This window comes from Lathamus discolor, chromosome 14 (assembly GCF_037157495.1).
Source record: "Lathamus discolor isolate bLatDis1 chromosome 14, bLatDis1.hap1, whole genome shotgun sequence".
Lineage (NCBI taxonomy): Eukaryota > Metazoa > Chordata > Aves > Psittaciformes > Psittacidae > Lathamus > Lathamus discolor.
In genome coordinates, this window is record NC_088897.1 from 10,571,599 (window position 1) to 10,587,056 (window position 15,458).

A 15,458-nucleotide genomic window follows, 5' to 3' on the forward strand; every position below is an offset into this window, starting at 1 on the left:
TGTTGGCAGTTTCTTCTGAAGGCATTTTAAAGTTTACTGGGGATATTTGACTGTGCATTTCCTTGTAGTGTTCTTGCGTCTGACCGGAGATTTCACCCTTACAAAAGGTAATAGAGATGTGGTCCTAATCTTTGAGACGGTGTGGACTCATTGCTGGAGAAACAGCCTTTGTAGTGGTTTTAAGGCTTCAGGGAAACCTTTGTGCCTTAGCAGCTGAGGTTGCATTTCATTAGTTAGAGTGATCTGTGGTGCCTGATGCCAGCTGACAATCACCAGGTGTATTGGGCCATTTTACTAATGAAGAGGAGGATTATGGAAGGAGCTGTAATTCAACGAGAGAACAGTGTCAGAGGATATTGGTGAGCTTGCAACTGCGTTTTTCTTCTTCATAACAATATAGTCAATATATCCTGGTTGTCTTTCTGTCTGTGTTCATTAACACCTGCTCTAGAGGGGGTATTCCTGCCCAAGAAAGAATCATCTTTACATCAGAGTTTTAATGACAAACTGAGACCAGAAACTCTGCTCTTAATGCTCATTGTTTGTGGCTGAAGGGTCCAGTTAAGTCAATGTCCAGTTCTATCCTAAGGAGACAGTGATCTGTTTAGCTTTTGAGCAAATTAAATTCCACTGAAACAGTAGAACTGGCACCACAGAAGTAGGAGGAAAACTATTTTCCATCCTGAAGTGTGCCTTTGTGTAGTTGTTGCGAGTTGGGTCTTTTCAACTCGCGAACAGTAACTAATAACTTCTACATTATACAGCCCACACTGAGTCATTGTTTACTCAGGGAAATGACTCTCAACAGCCAGACTTGTTTGCTGACTTTAATAACTGAAATATGCGCTTCCACACATCACAAGGCAGCACACTGTCATCAACATCTTGAAACCAAAAGCTGATACATGTATCACCATACAACCTTCTGTTACAAACAGTAGTGCTGCAGTTCAGGTTCTGACTCTAGCGAAGGCTGATGTGTCCAATGGTGCAGTTTGGAGAAGAGGGAAGATTTCTTGCACAAAGTTCTTGTTGGGTTGTTTTTTTCCTAGAGTTTTATTGAACTTTCCAAATTAGAGACCAGGAAAGTCTCTGTCCACACTGCTTGTTGTTTGAAATAACAGCTTGTCTTATGCTCCGAGGACTTTTGGAGGCTGTTCAGAATTGCCTCTTCTGCAGCTTGGGAGGGAAAGCCACACCTTTGCACCAGGAAGTCAGGCATTCCTTCTCTGACAGAGCTGGAACTTGGACAGCAAAGCAGATGTTTCTTCTGTCTTATGTGAACACTAAGTTCAGCTGTGAGCAGTTTTCTTCCCTCCTTACCTGCTGGTTTGTGTTAGCACCTTATTGCCTCACAGGTACCTTTCCTACCCACCATTACATTTATTAAGATTATAACAACCATTAAGATTATAACAACCATCAGGGTTTGGATCCCTGATTGGTTTTGGTTTTGACCAAGCAATGCCAAGTGCACACAATGCAATATAATCAGCTTTCTCCATTGCTTTGTTCCTGTGGGAATGAAGTGGGGGCAGCTGAGTGTGCCTGGCTCGCGTGGGAAGGGTGTTTGGACCATTCAAATGCAACTTTGAAGCTGTTTCTTCCTTTTGGATTGATGGATTTCTGAATTTTACTCTCAGTTCTCTTGTTTTCCTTCTGAGCTACAAAGCACCACGTAACTAAAACTATATTGCAGCTTGGAAGAGAGGATCCAGAGCAATACGAGCCCTGGAAAAGCAGAGTAACGTATCATGAGGAATTGCTTTTCTATCTGTTGCACCTTTCCAAACCCAACAAACAAAATCAAGTGCCTATCACATTTCTCAAGTAAGCCACACACTGCATTTGAAATAGTGTATTCAAAATGGACATTCTTGATTTCTCCTCGAGGCCCAAGCTTTTGGGGGCACAATTTTGTTTGAAACAGGAAGGAGAACTTAAGGTCTTGTATGAAAATGAGGGCAAATGCAAAATATGTGACTTCCAACATCCCCGTTTTATTTGTGCATGGATTTTTTTCCTCTTATGGGAGAGAATCGATAGCAGAGAAGCACAGCCTGTGTTCTTGTGTGCATGGTCATAGCACTCTGTGGGAATGCAGATGACTTTAATCTTGCTCATCTTCTGTGTGGAAAGCTGCTGGATAGGAACTAGGAGCAGCTTCTGGAGCTGCTAGCAAAGCTGGAACATCTATATTTGTTTGAACAAGGTTTGTTAGAGTCAGAACACTGAAGAAAAACATGTGAAGACATAATGGTCTGAGCACAGTCTCTTCTCTTTTTGCTTGATAAAATTAAAGGAAACATGGGTTGGTGGCTATGGACCACTTATATATTTGGGTTAAGCTTTCAGATGTTGTCCCAAGTCTAAACTAACCTGATTTGAGATAACTCTGTCCTGATCCAAGGAAGAAGTGTAAAGGAAAGGATAACGATGAGCTGCTCTTGGAGACTGCTGCAGTGATCACCTTGAAACCTTCCTTTACTGTGTCAGTGAGAGCTACCAGAGCAGGGGTGGCTGGAGCTGTGAGCCTGGCAGGTAGGGAGTGCTGGGAGTGAGCACTTGTGGCACATTGGTCATGAAGGCACCACATGATGAGGAAATGCTGCAAGAGATGCAGAGTTCTATATGCAAAAACCCGTGCAGAGCCAAAGGGGGGTGTTTGATCTCTCTTTAAACTGCAGCCTGACTGGTTGCCAAGTGTCTGTTTCTGCTCTGATGATTCCGTGTCTAGGTGGGGACATCATGGAGCTCCTTCAACCTTCAGCCTGGAACATATTCACCCGCCAGCTGCTGCTCTCCAAACCACTTCCCTGCTTCAGCTTGCAATGGGAGGAATATTCCACGAAGTGGCTCTGTGTAGGATGGGAATGTGAACTATGTCCAGGCTGAAGTCCATGGAACTCAAAAGCTGCACTCATGTAACTGTTTACTTCTTTCTAGAGGCTTCAGTTAAGTTGGCTCTTTGGCACTGAATGCATTGCTGTGCCATCAGAAATAGGGAGCACCTTAAAAGAGCACGTTGCCACTTGAGTGGAAGTGGGGAGTGGAAGAAAATCAGGGTTGCTGCACATTGAGTGCATATGTTTGGCAAGAAATCATTTCCAAGCATTGTACAAGCAAGCTGTTATTTTCCAAGGGAAAGCTTTGTTGTAGGAAATCTTGCTTTTATTTTGGATAGGCTGGAGAGGTAAATTCTGGTATAAAGGTCTAAAAGTAGCTGTGAGCTTGGTACCTTCCTAGTTTGAGTGGTGAATTTCTCTGGTTGATCTCTAGCACTCTGCTGAACTCTGGAAAGTGCTTTTCAGGCCACACTTTCACTGGCCCCAAACCACATTATCTTAATTACAAACCACTTATCTGAGCTGATGGTGAGTCAACACAAATGTGGCGCAGTGCTTGTTACAGTAGATCAGTCAGTGTTTAGTGTGGGCTGGGTGGAGATTTGTGGATTGATAGGGAATGGAAGGTTCATTTGGGTCAGTAAGTGGCACAGGGATGCGTGGAGTGAGCTCATCCCTCCTGTGTGCAGTCAGAGTCCAGCCTCAGCAGCCCTCATTTTTAGGTGTCAGTTGTTCGCAGTCCTGTTGAGTATCAGACCAGTGTTAGCTGGGTGTGATTCCGCAGTCAGATCTGGTGGGACACATACCCACATGCACCAGGTAATTTATATTGCTGATTCCCTGATTGTGGAGCACTACGACTGACAGTGTAGTCTGTGGCTTTCCTGGGCTTGTCCTGGAGGCTGCTGCTGGTGATAATGCATCACTTCCCAAGGTTTTAAGTGTTTGAAGGCATATGTGTGTGTAAGAGCAGGAGATGGAGCAAGCAACCAGAGCATGAGCTTCATCCACACCACGCTTACTGAAATGCGCATTCTTTACTTGTCTGCCAGGAGGGTGTATTCCTGCAGTAACTGAGGTGAGCTTATACCGCCATGAAGTTCTGTTTAAATTGGTTTTGCTGTAGTTCTCCACTCTGCACCAGCGTCCATTTGACCCTTTGGTGAATCAACTGAAACCAAGTTTGGAATACAGTGGTGAAGTAAAAAGGCCTCTTCTGTTTCTTTAGTTCCCTGTCTCATGACAGACCTGAGCAGATCTCAGTCCCAGGACAGAGGAGGGGGAGGACCATGATAAGCATAGCTGGGCTTATCCCACATCACAGTCCACTTACAGCCTGGGACTGCACTCTGACGCTTTGGAGGATATATTCTGTGCTCTTTTCATCTTGGAGGAGTGTTCGGAATGGAATGGTGGAGGAATGATGGCTTGTGTAGCTGTTCTTATGCTACTGGGTTGTAATCCTTGAAGTCAGTGGTTGTGAGGAGTTTGCTAGAAGGTTCTGCAGTCACACTGGGAGCACTTTTGTGCCCTGGTGTGTGGGTGATTAGCACTAAACCCTCCCAGCCTGTGACTGTGGAGCTAGGCCAGATGTTTGGAACTTAAATGGTAGTTGGTTGTCTTCTAAATGTTGGCTGTATTGAGATTTTAAGTAGAATAGAATACACTATCTCCACTCCACTTCTTGCAGTGGGGATTCCCAAGCTGTAATACCTGTTATAGCTCCTGAGCAGTGCAGTAACCATCTGCCCATGGAGTGCCTACAGTGCTGTTGCCCATTACGTGGTATCAGGTCAGGAATGGAGAGCACTGATACAGACAGCTGGGGTGAGCACACTGAGACGCTGAGCCAAGGAAGTTGGTGTCTGTTCTACTTGCCAGAGCAACGTGCAGAGCGCCTGGGTTCCAAGCAGGGAGCCCACATCGGCAGGTCACTTGGGTGCTGATGTCTGGAGTGTTTTACTCCCTCTGGAGCACATGCACCTCTGCTGCTTCCCAGAGTGCTTGTGGAAGGAGGTTGGGAGAGCCGGTGCAATGGGAGCCTGGAGGGAGGACACCCTGCCCAGCTGGTGGTCACAGAACAGTTTGTGTTGGAAGAAACCTTAAAGCTCATCCAGCTCCAACCCCTGCCATGGGCAGGGACCCCTTCCACTGGAGCAGCTTGCTCCAAGCCCCTGTGTCCAGCTGGGCCTTGAGCACTGCCAGGGATGGGGCAGCCACAGCTTCTCTGGGCACCCTGTGCCAGCGCCTCAGCACCCTCACAGGGAAGAGCTTGTGCCTAAGAGCTCATCTCAGTCTCCCCTCTGGCAGGTTAAAGCCATTCCCCTTGGCCTGTCCCTACAGGCCCTTGTCCAAAGCCCCTCTCCAGCTTTCTTGTCAGTGCCCTTCAGGCACTGCAAGATGCTCTGAGGTCTCAGAGCTTTCTTAGGCTGAATGCTCTCTTTTGCAGTGTTCTTCCATAGCTCTAAAGAATCAAAGAACTTCTGGGCCCTGGGGGGTTTTAGCAATGTAGCTCTGTGTGGTAGTAGGACAAGGTTACTGGCTTGTGGCATATGAGCATGATGTGATCAACACAGGCAGAAAGGGTGAGGGAGAAGGAAGTAATTTTGCTGCCAAAACCTTTCGTGCGAGAGGCTGGACGGGTGCCCTTTCTGGGTGTACACACAGGTTCCTGCAATCTGTAGCTGCTGTTGCTGTCACCACCAGTAGTGGCACCCAAGTAAACAAAATTGAGGAATGCCATCCTGCAATAGGAACTTCAAGAAGCTATTTCTAGATGGAATTGAAGCTCCATGTGATTTAGTGCACTGTAGCTTCATTGTGAGGGCAGAAGGCAACCAAAAGTGCTTTGGACTGGAATTCTTTATAGAGTATTGTTGCTAATGCTGTAGTGGGCAGCTGGATTGAGCTATTTTGGAGCTTTACTCCTTTTTGATCCCATACTAGCACTCGTGTTAAAGGGGCTTCGTAACAAGTTGGCAGTGGTTGGTGCAAGCCCATATTTTTAGATGTTCTGTTGATATTCCCCCCCCCCCAACCCTGAATAGAGATATTCTGACAAAAGACAGAACTTTAGAATGTGCATGCTAAATATCCCCCAGCAGGTAAGCTGGAGCAGCAGAGGCAGCAATGGGTTAGCACCCAAGTTAGTGAATTTTGGAATGATGAGGTCCAGCTTTGCAGGAAGGGCAATACCTGCATGTAGCTACTCCTGTGACCCATCAGCTGTTCCAGCAGACAAATGCGTGCTGCCCATCACAGATACAGGAATCCCAAGAATGTGAAGGACTCTGGAATCCCAGCTCTGTGTGCCTGCCCTTTCCCTCCTCCTCCAGGGGCTAGTGGAAGCAGGAAAGGAGGTCAGGTTTGAAATCCAAAGAGGAGGAATTTGTGAGGATATAGCAGATAACGCCCATCACTCACTGTACTTTGCCACTCCCCCCCCCCCCCCCCATTGTGGAAAGTATGATTAAAGTCAGCCGCTCCGCCCTGGCTGTCTGAACCTCATACATGCCTCCCAAATGCCAGATTCTCTTCATTCCAGGCTGCTGACTTCAAGAAGGACTTGCTCTGACAAGCTGGAAATGAGGACTGGCAGCTTCGTCTGCAACTCGGAGGCTTTATCTCTCTTAGACACTCTTCCTAACATTTCCCACAAACACTGTTCTGCTGGTAAGAGCTGTTGTATGCCCAGGACGCCATCAGACACTTATGAATAAAGCTTTATGTTGTGAAATTACTTAAAACAGGCAAGGGAAGCTTCCTAGAGCAGCTGGCATCAAGCCTGCGGCAGAGCTTGCTCTCCTTGTGCTTCAGCCTCATTATTTGGGGAGTGGTAAACAGAGTCAGCTCAGTCTTTTGATTGTCTTGTCCCCCTACGAAGAGCTGGTCTTTCCTTCATTCAGGTTCTGTCATTCAGTCTTCATCTCCCACTCTATTGCCATCACTTGATGATGTGATGTTGCCATCATATCCACAGTGTGTTCCTTCAGTTCATCACCTTGGCCTCTCTGAACTCCTGCCTTCACCAGGCCAAGGACATGTTCTTTGACTTCTAGGATTGATCTGGCTCCACCAGCAACTCGTGTTTCCCTGTTCCTGCCGCCTGATCTTGCCTCCTAGCGTTATTGCTTCACTGCTGCTTCTGCTCGGTGAGAGATGTGGCTGTACCCACCTGTAAGGGGTTCTTTATATTGCATGTGCTTTTAAGCTGTCTGCTTATGCTGCATATTTCACTTGGAGTATTTCTACTCCCTGGCCCATCTTAATCAATTGATGAACTCAGCCTTCAATAAATGCTTTCACAGAGTGCAGCCCATTTAAGAGATGTAATAATGGTTCCAGAAAGCGTCTGTGCCAGTAATTGCAAGATGTCCAAGCTCTTCTTTGGATGTTGTTTTTGTTTCAAAATGATTATTAGAGCAAGAATCTTTTTATGTTCATACAATATTTAACATATGAGGTTGAGATAACCTTAACCTTGATGCAGTAAGGCATGAACTCTAATAGAAAAATGTATTTTAAATCAAATTGGAGTGGTCATTATGGTTGCGACATGATTTCTGCTTAGCAGGGTATCTTGGATGTCATCATCCTGCTTCAGAAGCAGCTTGCCAGTGTTAGTTTTGGTTGTGGAGGGTATGTACGTGTATATAAGACCTACCAGTATCAAATGCTGCCCAGTACTGCACAGACTTCACAACTGGTTGTTAATAGACAAAACTGAGGGGGTTTTGTCTGATTTTTGAGGCTGTCTGTTTCCACAGGGGCTGTGGCCTTGGCTTAGGGCCACGTAACTAACCATGTTGAACAGAAAAGGGATCCATCCCACTAGTCCCAGCTCCAAATCCTCTCTCCTGGCCATGGAACTGTGCTCTCTGAAGATTGTGGGGAAAAGCTGGGTGAAGCAAAAGCTCTCATTTCCCCTTACCTAGCTTAATGTGAGCAAAGAGCACACAGCTCTGATGCAGGGATACAAGAGGATTGGAATCAGCATTGTAGTGAGGATTTTGAATGAGAAGCCAGCATGAAGAAGCACCCATAGCATTTAACCTCTGTGTTTTATTCATCCTGGAGCAAGTGTAATTGAAAGTGACACCTCTATAATTGATGAAGTATCTTTTTACCATTTGTTTAATTACCAGTTTCAGTGTCTAGAAAGCAAGCAGATCAATAATTTACAGTGATGAACTGCCCTGTGTCCTTCTGTTCTTCCAGTTCAGACATACAAACAACAGCTCCCAGAACAAACCCTCATGTTTTGATGCTTTTCTTTGGGTGATTTAAAGGATCACAAATGATGCTGCCCTGGCAGAGTCTGAGAGCTGTTAGAACAGGTATTGTAAGCAAAGGAACCAAAGCTGTTGCCTGTGTTTTGTGTGTATTCCTTATATTATAGGCTTTGATTTTAATACAGCCTTTCTTGAGACTCTTGGACCCTTCTGGCAGGTTAGAGGTCAGACTCCCTCATTGCCCTGCATCCCTCACTTTCCCCAAGGGCAGCTAGAGAATCTATACCTGTTGAATCAGAGCAAGGAGAGTGTTTCTTTCCCAGTGGGATGAGGCTTCTGACAGTTCCTCTTGTCATCCCAGCTGCCATGGACAGGAGGGTTTCCTCAGCATCAGAACAAAAGATATCCAACTTCGAAGAGATCTCCCAATCCCTCGTATGGAAAGTTTATAGGAGCATAATGATGTCTGTGTCAGATGTAGGGATTCCTTCAGGATCACAGCTCAGAAGTAGTTTGTGTTTATGTAGTAGATGTAAAGGGCCTGCCTGGGACTACCTGCTTTGTCTGCCTCAGCAGGATGTGTCCAGTTTTTCAACCACACAATGTAGGACTATAAGTAAATCGGAGAGAGAAAGAAAGGATTTGGACCCAACCACAGCTGGGGAATGAATGTTTCCATTCACTGCATAGGCCCATGTTTATCCAGATGTGGAACATGCGTTCCTGAGAGCCACAAAGGAATGGGCTCCTTGGTTATTCTTTGGTGTGTGTTTTGTCTTTGGGTTTGGTTAAATTGATGTCCTGATGATGCAGAAAATGCTGAAACCACTGTGAACACCATAGTGCGGTTCAGCTGAGTAAGCAGGGAACCAAACCCATGTCTTGGAGATGAGAGATCCCTTACGTTTCAACGGGTGCCTCTGAGCTGCAAGCCAATGATTTTAATCTTGATTTAATGCAGTTTTGATTCAATAGGAGTATCACTTTTTAATCAATATTCTGGATTGTTTGAGGAGTGCAAGCTGATGCTGGTAGATGTTGGATGGCCTTCTGTAATGATGTCTCTATTTTCCAGGCATCCTGGAATACTTTTGCCAACATGATTGGCAGCTCATCATTCCCTGCTTACTGTTAACTAAAGATTTATCTATTTTGGGATAAAACTGTTCGCAATTCACAGACTTTGCTCACTGGGGGACCTTTGGGGTGCTGTCAGGCTGGTCAGAAGGAGATTACCTCAGACAATACCCTTCATCTGGTGGCTTTTACCCTCCTTTTCAGAAGCAACAGGGTAAAGGGAAGCAGCTCAGACATAAGCCAGCTGCAACATCATCTGTCCACGTGCTCCCTGTTGGTTGCCAGCCCTCAAGCCTGACACGCTGCCAGAAGCCAGTCTGCGCTGCGTGTCTACTCGTCTTTGGTCTGCTTTTGGAAACTGCTTAGGCCACTGCTTTTAGCATAATCTGGAATTTCTACACATTGTTGGATAGTCTTATTATGGGCTCACAATCCAGTTTCACTGCAGACTGTTGTTGAAACTCTTCAACTTTTCATAAAGGACTTACGCCGTGGTAGTAAATGTAAAATGCTCTTTGTTCCCTTACAAAGAAGGGTTTGAAAGAAGCTCAGTCCCATGTGCGTTCCTAATAGTTTCATTAGGATTTATTTATAACTTTTCACTGTCCCAAAATAACTGCCTGCCTCAGGCCAACAAAATCAGTTTGGGACAGAGGGGAAAAGAAACCCTGGTGGAAGTACAGATTGTGCCTGTAAACTCCACGCTTGTAAATCATCAAATCAAAACCTCCTCCGCTTGTTTGAATGGCTGAAGCATTGAATGTGCCCTTTCTGTGGGCTGGCAGCGTGGCTCCCCTCTAGTTTGTCGTTTGCTTTCAGCATTGCAAAGTTTGCATTAAAGAAGAGGCACACCCAGGAGGAAAGTAAGAACTTGTTTCTCCCAGGTATCACCCGCTCCTGGCAGCAGAACTGAGTGTCGCAAGAGTACTTGCAGACTGGGCTGGTTCCTTCTTTTCCTTAAGGAACTTACAGACATTACATGCAACAGCCCCCTGACAGATGCCACTGAACCATATGAAGCATTTCCCTGAATTTGGGGTTCAGATTATACTGACTTATGCTCCTATAAGCTTTTCATACTTGGCATTTTGTTATTACATGAACAGGATTGGGATGGAGGAGTACTTGTTGGGGCATCGCTCGGGTACAAGCTATTTTATAAAGATCCCCCTCCAATTTCAGGCAATATATTCCATCTGTGGAATATATTCTCCCTGTGCTTTCCAGGAAAGTTTTAGCCATTTATCCTTTACTTTTCTGCCATTGGAAGCTTGAATACACTAATATAATGTAGATATTACCTGTGCTCCAGTCTTCACAGAGCAGAAAAGCTCCTGCTTTTGACAGCAGACCAGGAGTTCAACAATAGCTTTATTCAGACCTTATGAAAAGGAAAAGCTCCACATTAACTGAAAGAAACAATTCCATTTGGCTATTTTGGAGGGAGGTATTTCCTTTCTAAACTGTTTTCCACAGTACCAAGTGGTCTCGGTTTGGGTGCGGTTCGTTTTAATGCAAAACTACATTGATGAAAGTTGTCAGTTCCAAGAAAAAAGGACAGCTTGGGACAAGTCAGTCGAGTTTAGTTGTTTCCTATAAAGTAGTCTGATAGAGTAGATAAAGCTCGTGTTTGGATTTCTGTGTGATAGGTGTTGACGTGTCAGACTGCCTTCCCCTAGGCTTCAGATTTAACCTGCTAAAGAAAAAAGCAGCTTAAAACTTAACTGGTTTGGTGTCAGAAGTTCTGAACAGGCAGCTCCTATATTTAGAGAAGAATTCTAACATCATCATTGGTGGCATGGGGGAAACCTGGGATCCTGTCAGTATAACATTCATAGGGATGGTTGATCTCTGCTTCCAGACTCCTAGACTCATACCCACGATTCTTCTCCCTTTTTAGAGCCTTATAATGGTTATGGAGCAGTTATTACATGAGAAAAGACATATGAGGGTATTAAAAGGCATTCTTTCTGTAGTTATTTTTCCCTAAGTCATAACCACTCGCGTTTACTGGTTCTGAAGAAAACCTGCCTGTTGCTGCACTCATTTCCCCCTCTCTGTGCAGGCAGGAATGTCAGCACTAAATTGGTCAGAAATGAAAAGGTCAGTTTAAAAAGCTTCAGGAATCGAGATGTCCCCAGAGATAAGCCAAATATGAAACATCCTCTTGGGACAGACTTGCTGTATACCCAGGAAGGCTTAACACACCCTTGAGTGCACACCCTTTTCTGGCCCGGTAGTGTGAGGGTAAGGGCAAGGTATGAGCAACTGGTGAGGAACGTACCTGAAAGCCTGGTTACACTGGAGCAATACTCTGAAACAATACAGGGCGTTATAAATCTCAGCTGCGTTCTCAGAAGCTCCTGATGCTGTGATGTAGAAGAGTGTTTCTGCTGTTATAACTCTCTTACATCTCTCGTATGAGTCTTTCACAAGGGTAACTTGGCTTGCTGCATTTTAAGGCTCTCAGCCTAACGTTGCCGTGGTAAACTGACCATTTCAGCTCAAGGAGATCTTAACTAGTAAACGCATTAGAAACCTGGGCTGGGATTTGGTCCGCTAGAGGCTGTGCAACTCTAGATTTGTAGACATGGGATGGAGCAGGGCTGCAGATAGCAAATGATTTTTGCATTTTGCCACAACCCATCTTTTGCTCTCAGAAATAGAAGTCTGGGTGATAAACCTGTCTAGGAATGTATATTGTGCTCATTTCCATGGCAGCTATGGGACTGTGTCAGACTGTGTTTGCTCAGCAAGCTTCTCTGCGCTGGGAGCTGGCCTTATCCAAAGGCAGAGCAGAGATGGAAAGATACCCCTCACTGGGGATCACAGGGCAATGTTCCAGTGATATAACTTGATCCAAATGAGGGCTTTGTGAGCGCTGTTTCATTTGCATAAGAAGAAGGAAAATCTCTCTTAAACTGGACTTGCAGGTTTTGTGTCTGGTGGAGTGACAGGGAAAAGTGTGTGTTGGAGCTACAATTCCAGCTCCATCCAGAAGTCAGTCTGAGGCATTCACAGCTTGTAGTTGTGTGGAACTGCTTGATGCTGGAGCTGCTGGCTTGTGAGACATCGATGCACACAATTGTGTGGGAACAGTTTGGAAATCAAGTTAAATGGCTTCTTCCATGTGTGCCCAGCATCCTCACAGTTTAAAACCAGCAAGAGAACACTGGCCTGATCACAAACTCTTGTGCTCCATGGATTGACTGCCCAGGAAGGGCAGGAAGGGGAGCTGTCAGCCTTCCTTCTGTGTTAGCACTGGCCACGTCATGCTTTAGGATGTGGCTGTGTCTTTTCCTGCCCTTTCATATCAGAGATGTGCTCAGCCTTGTTCTGCAGGCGCTGTTCTGTAGATCTAAAAGTCTTTCTATCTTTTGCCTCCCATGATAGAAAAAGGACACAGCAGCTTTAATCTGTACATTCAGTTTTCTATTCTGGGCTGGGGAGAGGCCCCTCTCCGCTCAGGAGAGAAGTGTTAGAGGTTAAATGCTGCCCACCTTTGGTCGGGGAGCCTTAGGTTGCCGCGTTCTGCCTTCCTGGAGAATACTGATGTGTGAAGAGACCGGCTTGTGTCCCTCCTCAGTACACTTCTATGTTCTTCTCTTCCAGACTGCAAACAGTTTAGTGCTGATCTGGCCTTATATAGTCATTTCCTATTATTAGAAACATTTCCTTGGGATCTTGCTCAGGGAGTAGCAGAGGGAAATCCTGTTTCCTTCATCTAACGTGCAGGCACATCACCACTGTTCACTCTTTCCTTATCTAGTGGTGATAGAACAAGAAGTTTTTGTTATGATATGCTTTCCAGTCTTTATTCCTTTCTAACACTAAACCTCTTTTCAGAAATGCAGGAAAAGGATTTTGAAGGAATAGGAACTGTCAGCCACCCGTGTGAGCTGTAAAGCATTGTCCGCAGCCTGTAAGTTCTGCCTGTTCTTTCTCAGCTCTCTCAGGTTTACTTGTCCTAATGCTTTGGATAACCAATTCTTTTAACTCATTTTGGCTCCTATGATAGGATGTTTCACCTGAATCTGTGAGGGTGTTGATACAAAGCTAGTGGCTGTGTTAAAAAAGAGAAACGACTTTATATTAATGAGAAGTTTCTTTTTGCATGCAAAGAGAACGTGTGTTTAAGGGAGAGGATGGTCACGGAAAGCACAGAGATATGCACAGGCTTTGAACACTTCATTTTTCCTGTGAAAACATTTTTTCCCCTTAAAAGGAAGATGTAGGTCCTGCCACTGGGAGGGACTGTTTAGAAAGTCAGTTGGGAGGAATGCACATCAGCAGAACTGAGTCAGGCTGTTTGTATTAACAGCTCCCTCCAGAAGGGCTCTTCTTGTTCTTGCCACAGACGCTGCAGGGGAGCTGCTTGAAACGATGGTATCAAAGTAATGGCAAAGCAATCCAGCTGAATTAACTGTTGTTTCAAACTCTGTGCTGTTGAAGTGAGCTCAGCAATGACTGTTGGACTCAGGATGGGCAGAGTGTGTTTGTAAATCAGCTGTCTCACAGTTGCCCTGTAAAACAGCCACCAGAGCTGTAACAGGGATGGAGTGAGCAGCCACATGCACGAGACGCACTGGCATCATATTAAGGGCATCTGGTCATGATAAAGCAGGACTTTGCTCTGATCATCAAAGCCACTCATCCATTTCTGTTTCACTGCTTCAGCAGAGAGCAACAACAAGGAAAATTTATCTCAATTTGTTAGATTAACCCAGTTCTGGTTTTCACTCACGTCACAAACCCAGAATTATTGTGTGTGTGCGGGAGCCATGACTAAATAGGAGCGCAGTATGTGCGCTTTTAAACCTGCTGTGCCTCAAATGCATCTCTCATCAGGGGCAGCAGAATAGTGACTGGTGCTGCACAGACAGAGTAGGAGTCCCAAGAGAGGTGTATCTCCATCTTCATGCTTTCTAATACTCCATGTTTTGGTGATATTCTTGTTTATCAGTGAAAGACCGAGCTTGGGAAGGAAAGAAGTGTGGTGTTCTCACTGCTGAAGCTTTCTGGAAACAAACAAAACCAGTATTGACAGTTTGAGGTGTTACAAAGCATAAATTAGACTCCAAAAGAATCATTTAAATAGACTTTTTTTGTCTTCTGGTTTTTTGAACCCTTTTGGCCACACCTCAGCATACTGTTCAGCCTTTGTCTATAAACGTGCAAACGCATCCACACAGAATCAGAGCATTCCGAGAGCTCGTGATGTCATGAAGTTTGCAGGAAAATTAAGGAACTTTGCCATCTTGAGACACCTTCTGAGTGAGTATAATAATGGGCTTTTTGATTTAACCTTCATAGGTCTGCAGTTCCGGAACTGACCAGTTGTGTCTCCAGGGGCCAATGTCCTATGTCCTAGGCTTCTGTTCCTAATTACTTGTTTGGGGGACATCTGGCTGCTTTCTGCATGGGGAAAGAGGAGATGTGTTACCACAGACAAAAAGAGGGTAGAAACCAGACAATTCTTACCAGGGCTGATGGTATGGGGAGGAGGTTCTGCCTCTTTATAGAGCCTGTTACAGTATTTACTGATGATTCTTTGGCAGGGCATTGGTTTATGCAGTTATTGTGCAGTCATATGTCCATCTCTGCTAAAACAGAGGTTTTTCCCTAAGGAGTGTTCCAGATGTCTCTTGGAACCTCCGGTTCCTGCTATAGGGTGTCTTAGGAATGTGAGGCATTTGAATCGGCTTTAGATCAGCGCAGTCTGGACATCAGGACACATGTGGTAGGTTAAAGAAATTCCTATTTTCTAAGATGTTCCTCTGACCTGCAAGAGGAAGGGCCCTTGAATTCCTGGCCTGTCGAGGGTGGTTTCTTTCCCATGGTATCTTTGCCAAGTGCTTTCTAATTATGGAATGTGCGTTATTCTGGAGTTGTTTTGCAAGGCAGAATATTATAGAAATCCTGATTAAAAAGATACACATTGATAGATGAACTGGACACCTTTTGCTTTTGGAATAATGTAGATATGATCCACATAGATTTTTGGAATAGCATAAACCCAAACCAGCATCCCTTACCTCCAGATTTATATTGTGCAGTGGAATCTGCACTGGTCTGCTGATGTTTTCACTGGTTTTAGATTGGTTTAATGGGGCTAAACTGTTCTCTTCCAGCAGAGCCACTGCTTGTGAGTGCAGCTCAGCAGGTCACGCACTGCTCTCTGTGAGCCTGCCGGAGCAGGGCTGACAGGAAAGGTTTCCAGTCCCCTTGCTTTGAATGTGGAATTGTATGCAGGGAATCAGCTGCTTATCAGCACCGAGCAGAGCAATCCCAGTGCTCTAATCCA

General features: G+C 45.2%; 1 protein-coding gene across 4 annotated transcripts in view; it reads left to right on the forward strand.

Annotated features, from left to right (window-relative positions):
* The window catches only part of MYO1C (myosin IC), a 51,513-nt gene that overhangs the window by 4,837 nt on the left and 31,218 nt on the right, over positions 1-15,458 (forward strand). Inside the window, exon 1 of one of the 4 annotated variants that reach the window (XM_065695100.1) lies at positions 13,001-13,076. The exons of the other annotated variants lie outside the window; for them this stretch is intronic. The gene's annotated coding sequence lies outside the window, so the exon portion shown is untranslated. Of the gene's footprint in view, positions 1-13,000; positions 13,077-15,458 lie in introns of those variants that run through there. 4 annotated transcript variants of the gene reach the window in all.